Genomic DNA, 17,566 nt, shown 5'->3' with positions numbered 1-17,566 from the left:
CTGGGAGATCCTCAGACTTCAGCGTGCAGATAAGTTTGATCTCATTTTTTTCCTTCTTCTTTTAAGTGTCCAAAGCTTTTGTCTGTCCCTGATTAGGGTCATTCAGAAATAATGAGTTTTAGAAGGAACTTTATTCTAGCTCTTGCCTGTTGGCTGCAAATGATTTTTAAAGTAGTTTTGTTGTTCTATAAATATTGATATATGATCCTAAAACAGGGCACTTACTTTATATCAGATTTACATGTAGTCTAAACCTACATTTCAATTCTGTTTTCATATTTATTCTTTACTTGCTCTCAGACATTTAAATGCCATTCGGGCTTAACTGAGTCTTCCACACTTACATTTAATGGAATAACAGTGATCCAGCAGATTCTCCCAGGCACACCGGGAGAATCTGCTGGATTACACCAGTGTCTTAATGAAAGAGCTGTGTTACTGATAAGTCTTGTGACTTTCACAGTCACACATTTTTGCTGGCTTTCTTTCCTGGCTTCAGATAGGCTAAACTTTATTAAAATAGTAGCACTTTCCCAGTCTTACTACCCAAAGCGCTTAATGCTTGTATACCTTTTCTCTCACACACATTCCCACTCTGCTGCTTTGTCTGCACCAGCTATGTCTTTCATTCAGTCTGTAATATCTGTTCAAACACTTCATATTTTTACAAAATTATAATTTTATCTTATGTGTGTAATTGTCTGTGCACCACTTCATTTAAGTGAACATGCTCATAGCTAGACTGGGAAACTCTGAGTTGACTTATGGACTGGTAGTCCACTGATGTGCTTTTCTACTCTATTTGAGCGCTATCAGAGCTGTTTCTTACCGCATGGCATATTCATACAAGCACCATTTTCTATGCCTAGCCAGCGAACTGATGATCTTCCGATTAGTAGACAACCCACTCTACCTCCTGAGCCACAGCCGCTCTGATTATTAACTGCCTAATAACAGTTATGCAACTGTTATTTGCTTAGCATGATTGTTTATGTTAGGAATTGCAGAAATCCTGGGTATGTTGAAATTGTTTCACAGTACAGGCCCCAGGTAACCTACTCTAGACTTTGCAAGAAGCCTAGAGTAGACTACAAAGGACAACTTTGTAGTCAGAACAGGAGTTCGGATGTGTTTCTGAAATGCCATCACCTGTGTACAGCTCATAGTATGCAGATGAATATTAAATTGTGATGCAGTTCTAAACATGTTTTGCAGTCTGGCATTGACAAGTCAGTAATCAGAGGACAGAAATGACACTTAAAAAAAAAGATACCTGCTGCAAGTGAATCTGATTTACAGTAGTGACATTGCATGTGCAACAAAGTCAGTATAATGTTTGTCATTTCCTGTTCAGTAACAAAAACAAGTAAGGAAAAATGTTACAAACTAATGCAGCATTGCCATAAACAAACAAACAAGCAAACAAACGAGCAAAAACTAGATTCATCACAAGGAGAAATGGAACAAGCTCCTGTCAACGAGCTAAAAGACAATCTTAAAATCTCTAGTCTCACTGTAGATTCTGTATTATGACAATAAAGGCTTTCTATTCTATTTGAAAAACATGAACTAAGCTTGAGGGAAAATAAAGAAGAGAGAAAAGTGTGCAAATTAATATGGGTAAATTATTAGTATTTGCAACAATTTCAAATATAGGGTTTTTGTGGAAACTGAGTAATAATGGTTGTTCCTCCTTACATTATTTATGCATCGCATACAAATGCATGAAAGCTTTTATTTTGCACACAGTGCCACTAAGAACTGGATGCTTGAAGCTAAACATTAGAAAGCAAACAGTAAAATCCAGTTTCACATGAATATTTGATGCTTGAATAAGGGAAATAAATGAATCTCAAATAAAAACAAAGGATTTTATGTTTCTGCTGACAGATGGCGCTTGATTATGTTTACCTTGAGGACTTTATACACCAATCAGGCATTATGACCACCTGCATAATATTTGGTTGGTTCCACTTTTCCTGCCAAAGCAGTCCTGACCCGTCGAGTCATGGACTCCACTAGACCCCTGAAGGTGTGCTGTGGTATCTGGAACTAAGATGTTTGGAACAGATTTTGCACGGTGGCAATTTGAGCTACAGTAGCTCATCTGTTGGATCGGACCACACGGGCCAGCCTTCGCTCCCCACGTACACCACTGAGCCTTGGTCACCCATGACCCTGTTGCTGATTCACCACTGTTCCTTCCTTGAACCACTTTTGATAGATACTGACCACTGCAGACCGGGAACACCCCCACAAGAGCTGCAGTTTTGGAGATGCTCTGACCCAGTCGTCTAGCTCTTGTCAAGCTCAAATCTTCACGCCTGCCCATTTTTCCTGCTTCTAATGCATCAACTTTGAGGATAAAATGTTCACTTGCTCCCTGATATATCCCACCGACTAACAGGTGCTACAATGAAGAGATAATCAGTGTTATTCACTTCACCTATCAGTGGTCATAATGTTGTGCCTGATGGTGTGTGTGTGTGTGTGTGTGTGTGTGTGTGTGTGTGTGTGTGTGTGTGTGTGTGTGTGTGTGTGTGTGTGCACCTGCAAGTCTAAATCTGTTTTTAAAAACATGCCAATCTCAGGACTCGGACAACTCTCTTCCGTCTCCTGTCTTCTTCATGAATATCTCTGTCTCCTGCTGCAGCTGAGCGGTGATGACAGGCTTACCTCAGTGACATTCACTTTCACTCAAGAGTTTGAGTCCTCTGAAGATCTGATTTGTTAGGCAGAGAAAAACAAAAGTCAATAAATGGTCCATCTGAAGCTTAGTAAACTCTGTGTCAGGGAGACTGGAATGAACAGACAGGCAACTGTACAGACAGACAAAAGGCAGTGGTAGCACTAAGGATTTTTCTTCCATCAGTCCATTTTTTCTCATGTGTCTCTTCTGAAACTCAAACCAAAATTACATGAGTCCAAATTTTCCTGGGCAAACTGATGCCAAAAACATAACCAGAGAATCACCAAAGCTGTGCTGTGCATATTGGAGATTTTGTGGCTGAGTCCAAGGTAAACTGAAGAGGGCGCCTTGAAAACAAAGATATTTTGAAATAAAGCAATGAAACAAATACAGGCGTCAAATGAATTATTTTATATTAAGAACAACATAACTCACTACTGGCAAGCAGCCGAGATAATTTCTTGTTAAAATTTCACAACTCAACAACAACTGTAGCTAGGCATAATTGGCAGCGTGGAGAGTGAGGCAGAGATCATCTTCTTGTTAAAATAAAACAAACGCTGATATAAATAACAATTCTGTTTATAGCAAAAATTAAGATATAATAACATCCTTTTGAAGCACCAGTCTACATGCATACATTTGTACTGTTTTGTGTTGTTATAACAACAACAACAACAACAAGTTTGGTCCCTAGAAAGTTGTTATAACAGTGTTTGACTGTGACAGTGCATCAGGAGAGGTCACAAAACTAGAAAGTGAAACATCTCCTGATGCATTTTACAGTGCTGGTATCACTGGTTATCTCACGTTCTTGAGTCTATGAAAAGTTGACTTGACTGACTAGAAAAAAAAACATGGATCAGCAGTAAATAGTAGTACTAAATTTTTGCTCATAGGGGTCATTTGATTGTTGGGTTTTCTCTGTAATCATTGTGTGGTCTTTACCTTACAATACAGGGCACCTTGATTCACCTCTTGTGACTTACTTACTTACGAACTTACTTAGTCCTCTTCGTCCATTTTGTGACTTGGTGCTATATAAATAAAATTGAATTGAACTGAGTTGAAATCCGAAGGTAAAAAGTTCCCGACCATCTCGTTTGGTTGCCATGTTTTTCTACCGCAGTCAAATCCAATACCAAAACAATCTTGCATCCAGGCCAGATATCCTGATGCTATGGTTACATACCTGCATACACAAACTACTTCCTGCACTTCAGGTTTGGGTTTTCACAATGGGAAGAAGCTGACTGGACATTATATGGTGTTGTCTAAATGCACTGGAGGATACATTTTATACAACTGTCATTGTCAACTGAAGGCTGATGTTTTCCTATGTAAGCCTAGGCAAAATTCATGCCTAGTGCAGACGTTTTGGAAGGCTGAAAAACATGCGTCTACCACATGTTCATGTACACATTATTGGACGTTTTCCAAAATGCATCCAGTGACAACTTCCATGCATTCAGGGACAAGTGGTTTAAATTCCTGTAAAAAGAGATGCTTTCTGTAGAAAAAAGTGCCATCTGTTCTAGGACCAATTGACAGTTCTCACTAAGCACCAGTTTGCTCATATGCAGGACATACCTTAGGCAGTACAGGCTGTAAGCAGCTTTTAATGCTGTTTAGGTTTGTTCATTCCCATCACCATATTTTACTCTTTAAATCTGCTAGAGTAGCTTTGCACAACTCATAGTTCAAAAAGGTCCTCTTTTATGATATAGTAGGCCTTGGTGTTTCATGTCCCTTCAAGCCAAACTTCGTTGTGATTGGCTCCCCTCATAAACACCAGTTTTGAATACTAGGTAGGTGAAGCTGTGTGCTTGAGATGACCATATTAAGGAAAACCACTCTCTATGACATCATACAGAGCCAAGAATAGAAAAAAAAAATACTGATAGTGTGACCCCTCAGCCTCCTGGCAGTAGAATCTTTAGGTGGCACAAATCCCCCGAAGTACAAATTCTAGAACACATAATTAGCAATTCTCAGTAGTTCTTAATGGGGTGCATATGAGCTTAGTCACTTGTAAATGGCTACGTAAGAACCAGGAATAAGAAATGCTAAATCATAATAAAATTAAACCACTGAGAATACTGTCACTTTCTGTGATTAGCATTATTTTGGTAAGAACTAAGTTGTCCAAGATTTTTAGCAGAGGCATCTATGGCATTAATTTGAAAATCCTAGGTGATATCTTTCTCTAGTTATCACATTCATAAGATTTTCAGAAAATTTGACCTCTGACCTTGACCCTGATCTTGAGGTCAAGGTTGCTGAGGTTCAAACCCATTTGAGATATTTAGTAGACACATCTATGGTGCAAATACGAACATCCATTTTTCTGGAATTATTGCATTCACAAAGTTGAAACTTGGTCCCCCACCTGCTCAGCGGTGTGATGGATATACCCCATCAGCTATCAGCCAAGGGGTAAAAAAATAAAGTCTGAATCTGAGTGTTTAGCACAATCTGAAATGATTACTTTGTGATATGCTGACTTCACTATTTGAAACTTTGGCCATGTTTAATGTGAGCATTCTCTATTGTAACAGAATCTGAGGCATAAAATAAGGAAAGGAATAATAGGTTCCCTTTGGTATTAGATAAACTTGAAGCGAAGTAATTAACTTCGCTTCAGGTCCAACAGTATACCAACAGAAGGCAATGAGCATTTGTCATGCCACAAAAGAATTAAATGAAGTCTGTTTTCAGTTGTGTAAATGCATGCTGAATGGAAGGTAGACAGGATGATAATTTTGTATTATAAAATTAGACTGAAAGAGGTATTTGTGTACACACAGCCATCTGCACTAATTTCTTTTCTTTTCTGTTTTTTGTTCTGGCACCAACACACCTGCACCTGTATGGATAATTCATGAGTCAGCTTCTGTTAAGACAATTGGCAGCTGCTGATGTTGCTTTCCTGAGATAAAGTTAACTTCATCAACTTTTCATTATAATCCCTGCTGAAAATCTTTCTTTGTTTAAAGTTGAATGATGTCATTTGCAACACATACAATTATGTCACTGCGCCCCAGCTGTACTCACTTTCACTCCGTTTGACTCATCCGTCTCAAATTACTAGTTCAAATGTACAGTTCTGTATTTAAAGAGTTTACAGAAACATTGTAGGTCAGCTATTGCTTTGAACCATAATGATTTACAGAGAAAAAAAAATATATATATAACCAACTACAAGGAAAGAGTTTGTATTGGGTGATATGAAATACTTTCATATGAAAGGTGATGGCTGGATTTACTGTGTGGGTATGATAAGTGTATATTGAGAGGGCTGGTTAGTTTTTCATCCATGGTCAGGATTACGTTTGCAATCACCTAGTCCTGTCAGGGTCAGAGGAAGCCTGGCGTTAAAGGTTATAGAGGGTTATAGCATTTGTTTTTTGGTGAAATGAGTTTGGTTTTCCCACCATCTTTGTATTCTTTTTGTCACCTTATTGGCAAATACTTCAGTCCAATTTCCCACTGATTTAGATTCTGTTGCTAGCTGTCGTTCCACAGAGCACCCTATATACATACAGTATGATAATGATTTACAGATGATATACATACAGTACATACAGTAGTTTCTGATTCTGTAATACTTTTGAGATGTCTGCCAATCAAGGTCAAATGTACCTCAAAGCCTGTTGCCCACCGTTGCAGAGTGAAGCAAGTCATTCAACCCAAGCAAAAGAATTGTGCATCACTTTCTAAAATGACCTAATTCTCCACCTACTGTAGGCTGTAGTTACAATGGATTTCCATAGCATCTGCAGTCTCACACAGTAGAGTTGGAGTCCGTCCGACAGTGTGAAGAGATCCTCTCTGGAGAGACTGAATGATATTGAGGACTGCCAGGAAAGCAAGCTGAGTGTTTCTGACATCAGTATGTTGGTAATTTCTTTAAACCAGATGTAACCAGTGAGGAGTGAATCTCTTGCGAAGCATACTCTGCTTTATCCTCCTGACTTTGCTCTAACGGGCACCTTAATTACTTTGCCCACCGATAGCTGGAGTGAGGTTATGTTTTCGGTCATGTTGGTCAGTCTGTGAGTTAGCAGGATAACTCGGAAAATTATGAACGGATTTTGATGAAAAATTTTAGAGTTGTTGGGAGTGGTACAAGAAACAACTGTTTAACTCGGTCATAGGACTATTTTTGGTCATTTCCACACATTTTATATATGACGCCCATCCCGCAGCTCATTGAGGTTAGCATGTGGTCTTGAAGAATGTGATCATGAAGAAATGGACTAATGTTGTATGAAGTCATAATGTGTATGCTGTAATTAATCTGTTATAATGTTCTAAAATATATGTTCCTTTCAATATGTGTTTTTCCTCTATTTTTATATATATACACTTCTTGGAATTATTATTATTTTTTGAACCACTTACGGACAAGGAACCAAATATGGTAACTTTATTGACCTTGATTTTCTGCATGAAAATGAAATATTTTGAAAAATCTCACTAAAATAATTAAGTCCTGCGTCCTCCAATAACACTCTAAGGTTGTAATTTTGAATTTCAAAATATTTCTGAGTGCCATGTAAAGGGTAAAATTTTGGTGGTAATCTGGATCACAATCTGGATCCAGTTTACAAAATGAAAATGTTATATTCTTTAAGATTTGAAACTAATGATTGACACCATCAGGAAATCATCTGGAAAAAAAATCTTGGGAGTCAGCTTCCATAAATGTCTGTGCATCAGATTTTTATAGTGCCTTAAGCGTACATTTTTTCTAATGAAAGAAAGCAATTTTAAGCCTTTCTGCTTTTGCAGACCTGAAAGTTTTGCTTGACTTTTTATTTGAAGTGTGGGATGGAAAGAGCTGGAGCTGGCTTATTAGGATCCGCTGAACTTTCAAAAGGGAATTGTCCAGTGTTGATTTTTCAGATACAAAAATGAAAATACAAAAAACTACAGGTTGACTATCCCCTACCACCCACCACCCCACCCCTCAGCAATGCTATACACAGGGACATCTGTTAGTATAAACCAGTGCTAAATTACCAGTGCTTTATTGATGTTCTGGTGATTCTTGGAGTGTTGTGTACAAACTGCTAACAAAATTGTTCTGGCTGTTAATGCTTCTAGTCCAAACTTAATTACTGATTACAAAAACCTGGAAACTAAATGAGTCCAGCACATCTCTTTTTGCACTCTGAATAACAGCAATGTTCCTACAAGGTGCTCTGATGTTGTCATGGGGCTAAAGAATATACATTGATTTGTTTGTCAAAGTGGGTGAATAATTCTGATGTGGTATTGATTGTAGTAAATAAAGACATGAGTCACCTTGATTAAGGGCAGAGGGGCCTTAGTGATAGGTTGCATAATGTATATGATTGGTGAACCTTGAAACTAGGCATTGAAAAATGACCACTTTGCTAACAGGCTGTTAAAGCTCATCATTCATCGAGGGATTTTATTGACAAACTCAAAGGGAAACGATTGCTGAACAGAAACAAAAAGTGCTGTAAGTTTATTTTTTATTTTCCAAAGTGGTTTCATGCTCTGAAGATATGCACCGGTGGCTCTCCGACACTACACTGAAGCACCCTGTGCTTTCAAACAGGGGTGGGAGTATTGCATAATCAGTGTACCAAGAGATTTTCGACTGTGAATGTCAGCAGCTTGTGAAGGATGGTTATTGTTTCAGAAAGAGTGAATGAAGGGGAGAGTAAAAGAGGAGTAGAGAGAGAGTTAAAGAGGAGCTCAAAAGACAGGAAAAAAATGAACTTGAAAAAGGCAATAAAACCGAACATCAGACATATAAAGGAAAAAGAGAAAAATAAAGGAGAGACAAGAAAAACTGCAGAGAATGACAGAACAGTGAGAAGATAAGAGAAGATGGTGGTCAAAGTGAAAGGGAGAAAGAGATAATGAAGGAGGCTGATAGTAAAAGTGTAGAAAAAGGGTGAGAATCCAATTATATGTGTCTTCACGAAGTCAGATGGTCTCATCATACATGTGGTCCTAGAGCTTTGGCAGGACAGACCTCAGACTAAACCCGGCCGCACTTTGAGTTTATTCTTGTCTTTGTACAGCTGGTCTTTGAGCACAATTGATTGGGAGTAAATGGGTACTCATTATTTGTAGTTCATCAGTCAATACCTCCTTGGTGCAGATAGCTCTGGTTCAAAGTTTAAGAATAAACCTATCTCCTGAATTAAAGACAGGACTAGAAAATTGCTGTTTGTGAAGGTTTTTGTTTTCCTTTCAGCTCCTAGAAGTCAACCATCATCTCATTTTTAATGACACGGTCTTCATAGAGTAACTTTGACTTTGTTCAGCTTGCCAGCCCATATCAGCGTTTTGGCATAACAGCTGGGCAGGACAAAACTAAACCCAAAGAACAAGAACCAAAGACACTATCATAATAAAACAGGAAGTGGCAAACACATAGCCCAAGACTAAGACACGTGAACTTGACACATGGACAGAAAATAAACAATACAAGAGACAGACTAACACAGTACTACACAACACCTGCTCAACCTGAAACACAAAGGGAAAATGCGAAACTACAACACAATTACTCAAAATACTGAGCAGAAGGCCCAGGACCGTGACATATTCATAAGTTTAGAAAAAGAAATTGGAACTATTTGAAGGTGGTTTGGAAAGCCACTGCAACTTGGTTTCTACAGATCAGCCGCTCCAGACACTCTGGCTGCTAGATTTCTTTCCATGTCTGAGGCACTAACAATGTCAGAGTCCTGCGAGCGTCTCACAACCTGGCAGCTATCTTGAAAATCCTCTGTGTACTTTTTTTGAAAAATTATATAAATTAGCTTAGATTTGATTGGTTAATCTTTGTATGCACTTCTTAAATAAGATTTAAAATGCTTTCACTTTTTCTCCCTGGAGGTCAGACTTCTACCATCTTTGCTGTTATCAAATTCTCCCATTGATTTCACTTCAGCATGTCTTTCTAATAATATCTCTAATTATGTCACAACATTAACTCTACAAGTAAAAATAAAAATACACTTAGTGTGTTAAAGTGTCATGACTGGAGGCCTTCACAGGTGTCCATGTGACAAATTGTGTGTAGCAGTTGTGGCAGTGGTAGTAGTAGTAGTGAGACCACGCTTGAGTGTCCTAAAGATCAGCAAAGATCAGTAGAAACATGTTTTCCCTGCAGCCTGAACATAGTTTTAAAGGTCACCCTCTCTCACCTTTGCTTTGAATATTGATTTGCCTTGGCAATGTGAATAAACTCACCTGAACGGGCTCCTTCCTTCCTTCTTGCATTGTCTGTTTACTTGGATCTTTGAATAATGTGTGGGCACCCCTTCTGATTTTATGCCATTTACATAAAAGCAGAATTTCTGCATAAAAGCACAGGTTTTGCTTTTTAATTCTAGTACTGCTCTCAATCCGTTTTATTTTTGTGCATTTTTTTGTTTCTGATTAGAATATCCTTTTTTAGTATGTAAATTTCCTGTATTCTTTACATTTTAAATCCTTGTATCATGTCTTTTGTTTTCTTTAAATTTTGTATCGTTTTAGATTTTCCGTGAAGCCCCTTTTGACTCTTGTCTGCACTGTATAAATAAGTATTGCTTGCTTGCTTGGGTTCAGCCTGAACTGCAGCAACTCTTGGCCTTATCAGCTGTAACAGTGGACTCATCCTTGTTTTCTTTCAGCTACCAGCAGTCTAACAAACGCATTAAATTTCAAAAAAATGATGCATTAGCAAATGTAACTTTTTATCCAAGACTCTGGTATTGCAGACAAAGAACTGAGTTATACAGAGGGTCTAGGCAGGGCTGTGACATCTACACTTTTTATTTTTGATGCACTTTGAGCTCCTTGTTGTGTTCCCTGTTTATCCATCATGGCTATCAGAGCTCACCCACCTCGTCTGGTCTTTGTTTCATTTCAAGTCAACCAGTCTTATCTCTGCTGTAAGGAATCTGCTCCACGGTCTGTGATTTGGCCTGACGGAGCAACAAAGTGGACCTGCTGTGTGGAAATGATCACTTGCTTTGCATATTCATCGAAATAGCTGTAGGTATGTTCATTTAGGCACTTTTTAATCATTGTGCAGTTTGGAAAAATACTGTTGTGATTAATGATTTCATATTGTAGTTTCTACAAGACACCATCATGCATGTCCAGTAATACCATATTCTTTGGGGGAACTCATCCAAATCACTTCTGTGAGCAGATATGCTTTATTGTACAGACTTTTGTGCGTCTATATGTGTGTGTGTGAACACAAATGCCTGTTTGTGTTTGTGTGTATTTATTTTTTGCGTTTTAATGGCATTTTACATGAAAGAAGAAATCACCACCGGTTTCCAGACAAGACCCAGTCTCCCTGAGCCGGGGAGAAAATTAAATGAGTCAGGATGTAAAATTTATTCATTATTTGATTTCCATCTCCTGACGGCAGCCACTGAATTCCTTTCTGTAACCGGCTAAGCACAAGTGCCTCTGGCGCATGGCTATAAGTGCACAATAACACCGCCTATCATTTTAATGCAGATGTTCCCAGCAGAAGAGTGTTTTGGCCAAGCAGAATATAATGACCGTCAGAAATGAAGCTCTTTTTATACTCTTTCTTTATTTTTAATAGGTATTGCACCCACACAGTAAACTGTTTTTCACTGAGTGGAATACGAGTATGAATGGGCTTTAGCAATGGATCGGGGTAATGCATCTGTGTGTTTTTAATTTATTTATTTTTTACGTGGAAATGCATGCTTTGCACTCATGTCTGTGCGTTTGTGTGTTTCTCATTGTTTACCAGAGGGCAGTATTAGCTGCAGGGATCCACAGCATGAATTGCGGAGGATAGCATTATTATAAGCTAATATTGACTGTATGAGATGTGGTCATATTTACCTGTTGAATGGATGGCTGCTTTGACTAATGGCTACCTGATTTTTCATTTTCTTAATTCCCCACTTTGCAAGGATGGCTGGTGTAAATTAAAAGATTCAGAATGGGGATGGAGGGGGAGGCAACGGGAAATGAAAAATGGATAATTATTAAAAAAGTCCACAACTCCTTAGCAGGCATAATTCAAGTGCACGGAGAGTGTTTGCCACGGTAAATAGTTATGTTTTCTAGTTGAGTTTAGTGAAAGCAAAAACAAAACAAAAAAATCCCGCTTGTCTGTCCATGCTCCTCCTCGTTTCACCAGAAGTCTTTTGTTAGTTTGAATCTCCAGCTTCCAGTCAGTCACACAACACTGTAACTGTATGCTTCAGACACCACCGATGAATGAGGTGTCACATGAGTGCCATTTCAAAGTGCGCTTGAAGTCATTGTTTTTATCTATCCTGTGTAGAGACGGGAAGATTTTTCTTCAGTCCCACAGATTGAACTTCCTCATCTGAAACAAACCTGAATGAGAGAAGCAGGAAATGTTGCAGGGGGTGAATTTTGTCAGCTGATGGATGTCGCATGGGAAAGGATCAAATTAATTTACTTTGTTGAACAAAACAGTCTGATGGGATTTGTAAAAATAGTGTATGACTTTATTGTGATGGAGGTTCATCTTGGATCAGTCTCTGGAAAATCTGTGCGAGGGAAATAGAAAAAAAAAAAAGAGCTTAGGAGCATTTATGTCATATCAAGAGTAGGTGCTTCTGCTGCTCTTCCAATTTAGTGCATCAGGCACTTGGGAAACTAACCAAAAGTTGAATATTGTCTCTGCAGTTGTCCAGAGTGCTGACCAAATAAGACATTTGAAAGGATAAATCCAAAAAGAAACAGAGCTATAGCTTGGCAACTACTCATAATAACTCACAATAACTGTAGAATTTAACAACTGAAAATCTGGAACTCTGCTTTTGTTAACATCCATTAGATCACTGGCCTCCTATGTCAGATTAGGGTCGACCTTTGTTTCAGCCAGAATCCAGATATTACATTTGCAAACTGCTAGAAGGACAAAAGTATTGGGCGGTGGAAAAAACAGTGAATGGTTCAAATACTGGCACCGGCACTGGGTCAGTGGAAAAGGGGTCATAGTGAGTCATCTGATTATTGGGGTTTTCTCTAGATCTTTAGCTCACAATATAAAGTGCCGTGAGGTGACCGTTGTGAGTTAGCGCTCAAAACAAATGAACTGAATTGAATTTTGCCCATGTAGTGTGTATCCCACTCCACTTCTAAGCCTATAATATTCTTGCTAATCAAACCCAAACCATGCAGATCAGGGCCTACCACACGTGCCAGAGAGCAAGCCACAGCTGGTCCAGTGTAATGACTCTGATGTCTCTTGTGGATTTTAGCTGACCACTTGGCCACTGTAATCTTGAGGGGAAGAGTGGCTGGAACTGGCAAAGGCACAGAATATTTACCCCCAACTGACACATCCCTTTTTAAGGTCTGACAAATGCAAATCATTTTTGAAAAATTTACATATTTATGTGATGTGCTGCACTGAAACATTTTCTACCCACATCCGTAAATGCTGTTAAATGGTAAAAACACCCCTGGAAGGTATAGTGAGTTATTTATGTGTTTAATCTGTGCCTGATGTGTGTTCCCCAAAGGCAGTTTTGTTAGTTATCACAATTTATACTACAAATACTGAAGGATTTTTTTTTTTATTTTGGTGCTAAAATCATACATGTTAAGAATGGATGGAATGAAGCTGAAGTTACTTCTAGTGAAGAAGCTCCTCTGTCACGGATATCAAACGCAGCTCTAGTTAATAGTGATATATTATGTCAGGCTCTTGTCTGATGAGCTGTACTTCATGTGCAGCAGTGTGGCAGCTTCCTGTCATATGCCCACAGACACGTCAGGGTCTGGGTGAACATCCACTTTGTCCTTACACAGTTACAAGTGGGGTTTTTCTATTGCTTCGTGTCAGTGAACCTTTTAGTTGTGGAGCAGAAGATTGCCCACAATCCTCCAGGTTTTCTGCTCCATTGTGGGCTCAAGAGGTGCTTTTGTTCTCTGCTAAATGGAGGAAGCACAGCACAAAAAGTCTATCTGGCTTCAGTTTGTGCGTCTGTGCACGTGGTTGTGGTTGTGGTTGTGTGTGTGTTCTGATTGTGAAGCTTGTAAAAATCCCTCTCAATGCATTTATTACATATTGGTACTACAGGCAATTTACTTTTAAATGTTACAAAATAAAGCCAAATTGCCATTTAACTTAAGCACTCAATGCAATTTTTATTTCCTGGTAACTTCTAATGAATAAAATACAAAAAAAAGCAAAAATCACAATTTAGCCAAACAGCAGGCAAACTGTGTGAGTTTGTGTAAATGTTTAAATGGAATTTTCAATACAAACACAAAGCTTTACATGAAAGAAATGCTACACAAATGCAAAAACAAAAGCATTTTTGTGCCTAACATGAATATGAATGAGAATAAAGATGACAGTTTAAAGTGGACGACAGTTTAAGTGGAGAGAAAAACTAAAATCACAACACAACGACCGACTCGACACCTCTTTAAGTCAAATATCGCAAATAATCACTGAAAATGTCATTATGTGTGAGGATCCTTTGTAATTCTTACCTCACCTTCTTCAGAGTGCAAATGCTTTTCCAGATGGGTTGATGCATCCACCCTCTCCACTAAAGGGTCTGAATAAAGCAGAAGTGCTCCAGAAAGGGTCCTTATTAAAACACCAGCACTCATTTCCTCCCCTCATGGCCTCTCGCCTGCAGCAATAACACCAGCACCTGCAAACTACCTCTTCTGACCTGCACAGGCGCTTCGGACATGCTCCCTTGCCAGGAAAAAAAAGCTAATTTTGACTCGAGGTTCTTGGTTTGAATTTTACGATGCAGAATTAAAAGACTGAAGGAGGGAAATAAAGTCTTGGACTCTAATTAAGGGAGTTTTGTGCATCCCAGGGAGAGATGATTACAGAGAATAAAAGCTTTTAACAAGCATGGCATAAGGTAATCCAGCACTCTCACCCCTCACATTACCCATCAGCCAGTAAATGATGCCCCGGGCATGTCAGTAACGGCACAATCAAACTGAGAGCCAGAACTGTGTGCCATCACGAGAGCGCTAATAATGCACTTCAAATAAATTGTATGTGCTTTATATTGTATATCCTATCCATCTTGGCACTCACATTGTTCCTCAAAGTCTTTGTGGTTCTCAAAATGCAGAGAAGGAGTTTTAACCTGTCTAGCAAACAGAACCCTTTCCTATCTAATGCCCCAGCTTGAAGCATTTAAAAAAAAAAACACTGCAAACCTCTGATCTGTTAATCTGACCATCCTGAGCCGCAGCTGGTTAAGTGTACAAAATAAAAGCTGCCATGATATCAGATTTTCATTTCACATGGGTGCAGCAGTGGCCATATTGGAATGAAAGGGTGGAATGCAAAAAAATAAAAATAAAATATACTGCAAAAGGTACTGTTAACACAAATACAGTCATGAGGTGCCGTTCAGTGAGACAAATTTGTGATGCAGAACAACTACTGACACCAAAGAAACAGCCATCTTTGAACAAATGGTTATTTTGACGTGTCTGGGTAAATGGAATAGAAGGTATCCATACATGTAACTTTGATTTTAATTGGACAAAAAACCAAAAACAAATGTAAAGAATCACCAGTTCAAATGACAATAAAAGCCTCTTAAAAGTTTGGTGACTTTGACCCAAAATGAGACTTGAAAAGCTTCTTTCCACACAAGTTGCACTTTGAGTACACATGCAGATGTTTTCACATGACTATGGCTTTATTAACATCCCAATCCAGGGTGCAGACACTAAACAGAATCTCTGGCTCAGCCCACAAAAACACTAAACAGACGCCATGCTAATTCATGTTACAAATACAGTAAAATAAGAAAAAAAGTTTTTTTAAATGCCTAAATACTATAATAAGTATTGAGTACCAAGGTTTGTGAACCTCTACTGTGTGCATGCATCGGTGCAACAGCATGACTGGCTGACATAATTCCCATTTCAGCTGTTGATTGACTTTGGGGCACAACCTTTGAGTGCCACGTCTCCCTCTAATAGAATATCTGCAGGCATGCAGTTACTCAGTTACAGAGGTTATAAAAGAACAATGATTAGTTATAATGCACACAATTATTTATTTACTAAAGTGTGCATTCCAGTACATGGAGCAGAAAATATTAAAGAGCGCTAATTTCCATACTTGGATCAGCTGAGCATTGCACATGGTTGGCTCTCATCTGCATTGACTGCAGTGGATTTGTCTTGATAGCTGTTTGCTGTTGCTTCTTTATTCTAACTGTAGATTTCCACGCTACCAGCAGGTACATGGATTATCACACAAGAAAGCTAATTCAACCATAGGAAAAGGTTATGAATCATCTATTACAGCACATTAAATGGTTATGTAATGCTATCTGCATGCTTAAGGCCATATTTCTTTTTTTTTTTTTTCTTTTTTTTTCCAGAGGAACATATCCGTGTAGGATTTTTATTTAAATGCAGTGTTGTCAGAGTTGGATTATGACGTGGGTGACGCTGCACTCTGTTAGCCACACTGAGTCAGTGCATTCTATCAGTTTTCAGTGTGAAGGAGAAGGGAAAATATTATGAAGATATGCATGCTACCACCCAACTGCTTTTTCCATCTGTAATGTGCAATATGTATACATATACAGCAAACCGTCACAGTGTGAGTGTAAGGTCGCATAACGCCCATCACATGCTTCATTAAAATCTCGTTATGATGGCGGAAATATGTGTTTGTGACACTTTACAACGGCCGTGTTAAGATTTTGGGTGGTTTCCTCTTTTCCTTTGGTGTGTGACATCTTTTTTTCTGTTTTTCTCATTTTTGCTGATTTAAAAGCCCAAAGTCCACGCTAAAAGGAGTTACTTTCTCCCACTGAGAAACACACTTTACAAGCAGTCTAGCCTTTTCTCCCACTACAGCTACGTATTGACAAATGTAAGGTTGCATCAACAACCAGCAGGAGGGGCGCTCCTGCTGCTTTCAGTGATACCAGCCCATTAAATGGCTGTTACCAGGTGTTGTCACTCCTATACATGCTGCTAGTAGGTGTCTCCTACACCTATTGGTATTCTCACTAGGTTGCGATAGCTTTATTTAATGAAATGCCAATGTTTATGCTACATTGAGATATCTGCATAGAAACAATCAGAATCTGCAGGGAATGGACAACTTATCTGGTTTAGATTTATAGAAGATGACATTTAAACCTGCATTATTTTTAATAAACATTCTTCATCACTTATTGAAGTTTTGCCAAAGTGACACTCGTGCCTCTCTGGCAGAAAGTGGAATCAGATAGAGTTGATTGGCTGTGAGACTCCCAGGGCGTGTCCTGCTTGGAAAACACAAAAAAAGTTTTATCATGGTTCTCTCTTTGCCTGGTAACATGTGGACCTGTTAATGCCTGGTTAAAGCCAGCTAGTCTGGTAGAATCTGGAATGCTTAAGGATCATTCCTGTGATGAGTTAACATCAGAATGATGGAGGGTGGTCTTTTGTTATGGATTCCCTTTAAAGGAAATCAGAGGATGAACCAAACTGGGACCAAAAATGGATGTATGAATGAAACCACGGTTTTAGAGAACTGTTACACTCCCGGCTTTATGTAACGCTGGTGTGAGATTTGGATCAAATCCTTGAGCGACATGTAACATCGTATATTAACACAAGGAATACAATAGACAATAGAATGCCTTTATTGTCATTATACAGGATGCACAATGAGATTGGAAACACCCTTAGTAATGGGTTTTCTAAAAAAACAAAACAAAACAAAAGACCTACTTATGGTTTACTAGATGCATCTGGTGCAGTGACGTGCAGTCAGGGGAGGCAGGTGAGGCACGGCCTCACCTGTCATCGTGGAAATATAAAATTAAAAAATAAATTAAATGGTTATATTCATTCAGTGATTTGTATTTT

Source organism: Archocentrus centrarchus, chromosome 14, assembly GCF_007364275.1.
Source record: "Archocentrus centrarchus isolate MPI-CPG fArcCen1 chromosome 14, fArcCen1, whole genome shotgun sequence".
Taxonomy (NCBI): Eukaryota; Metazoa; Chordata; class Actinopteri; order Cichliformes; family Cichlidae; genus Archocentrus; species Archocentrus centrarchus.
The sequence above is the reverse complement of the archived record's forward strand: the minus strand, read 5'-3'. Positions refer to the sequence as shown.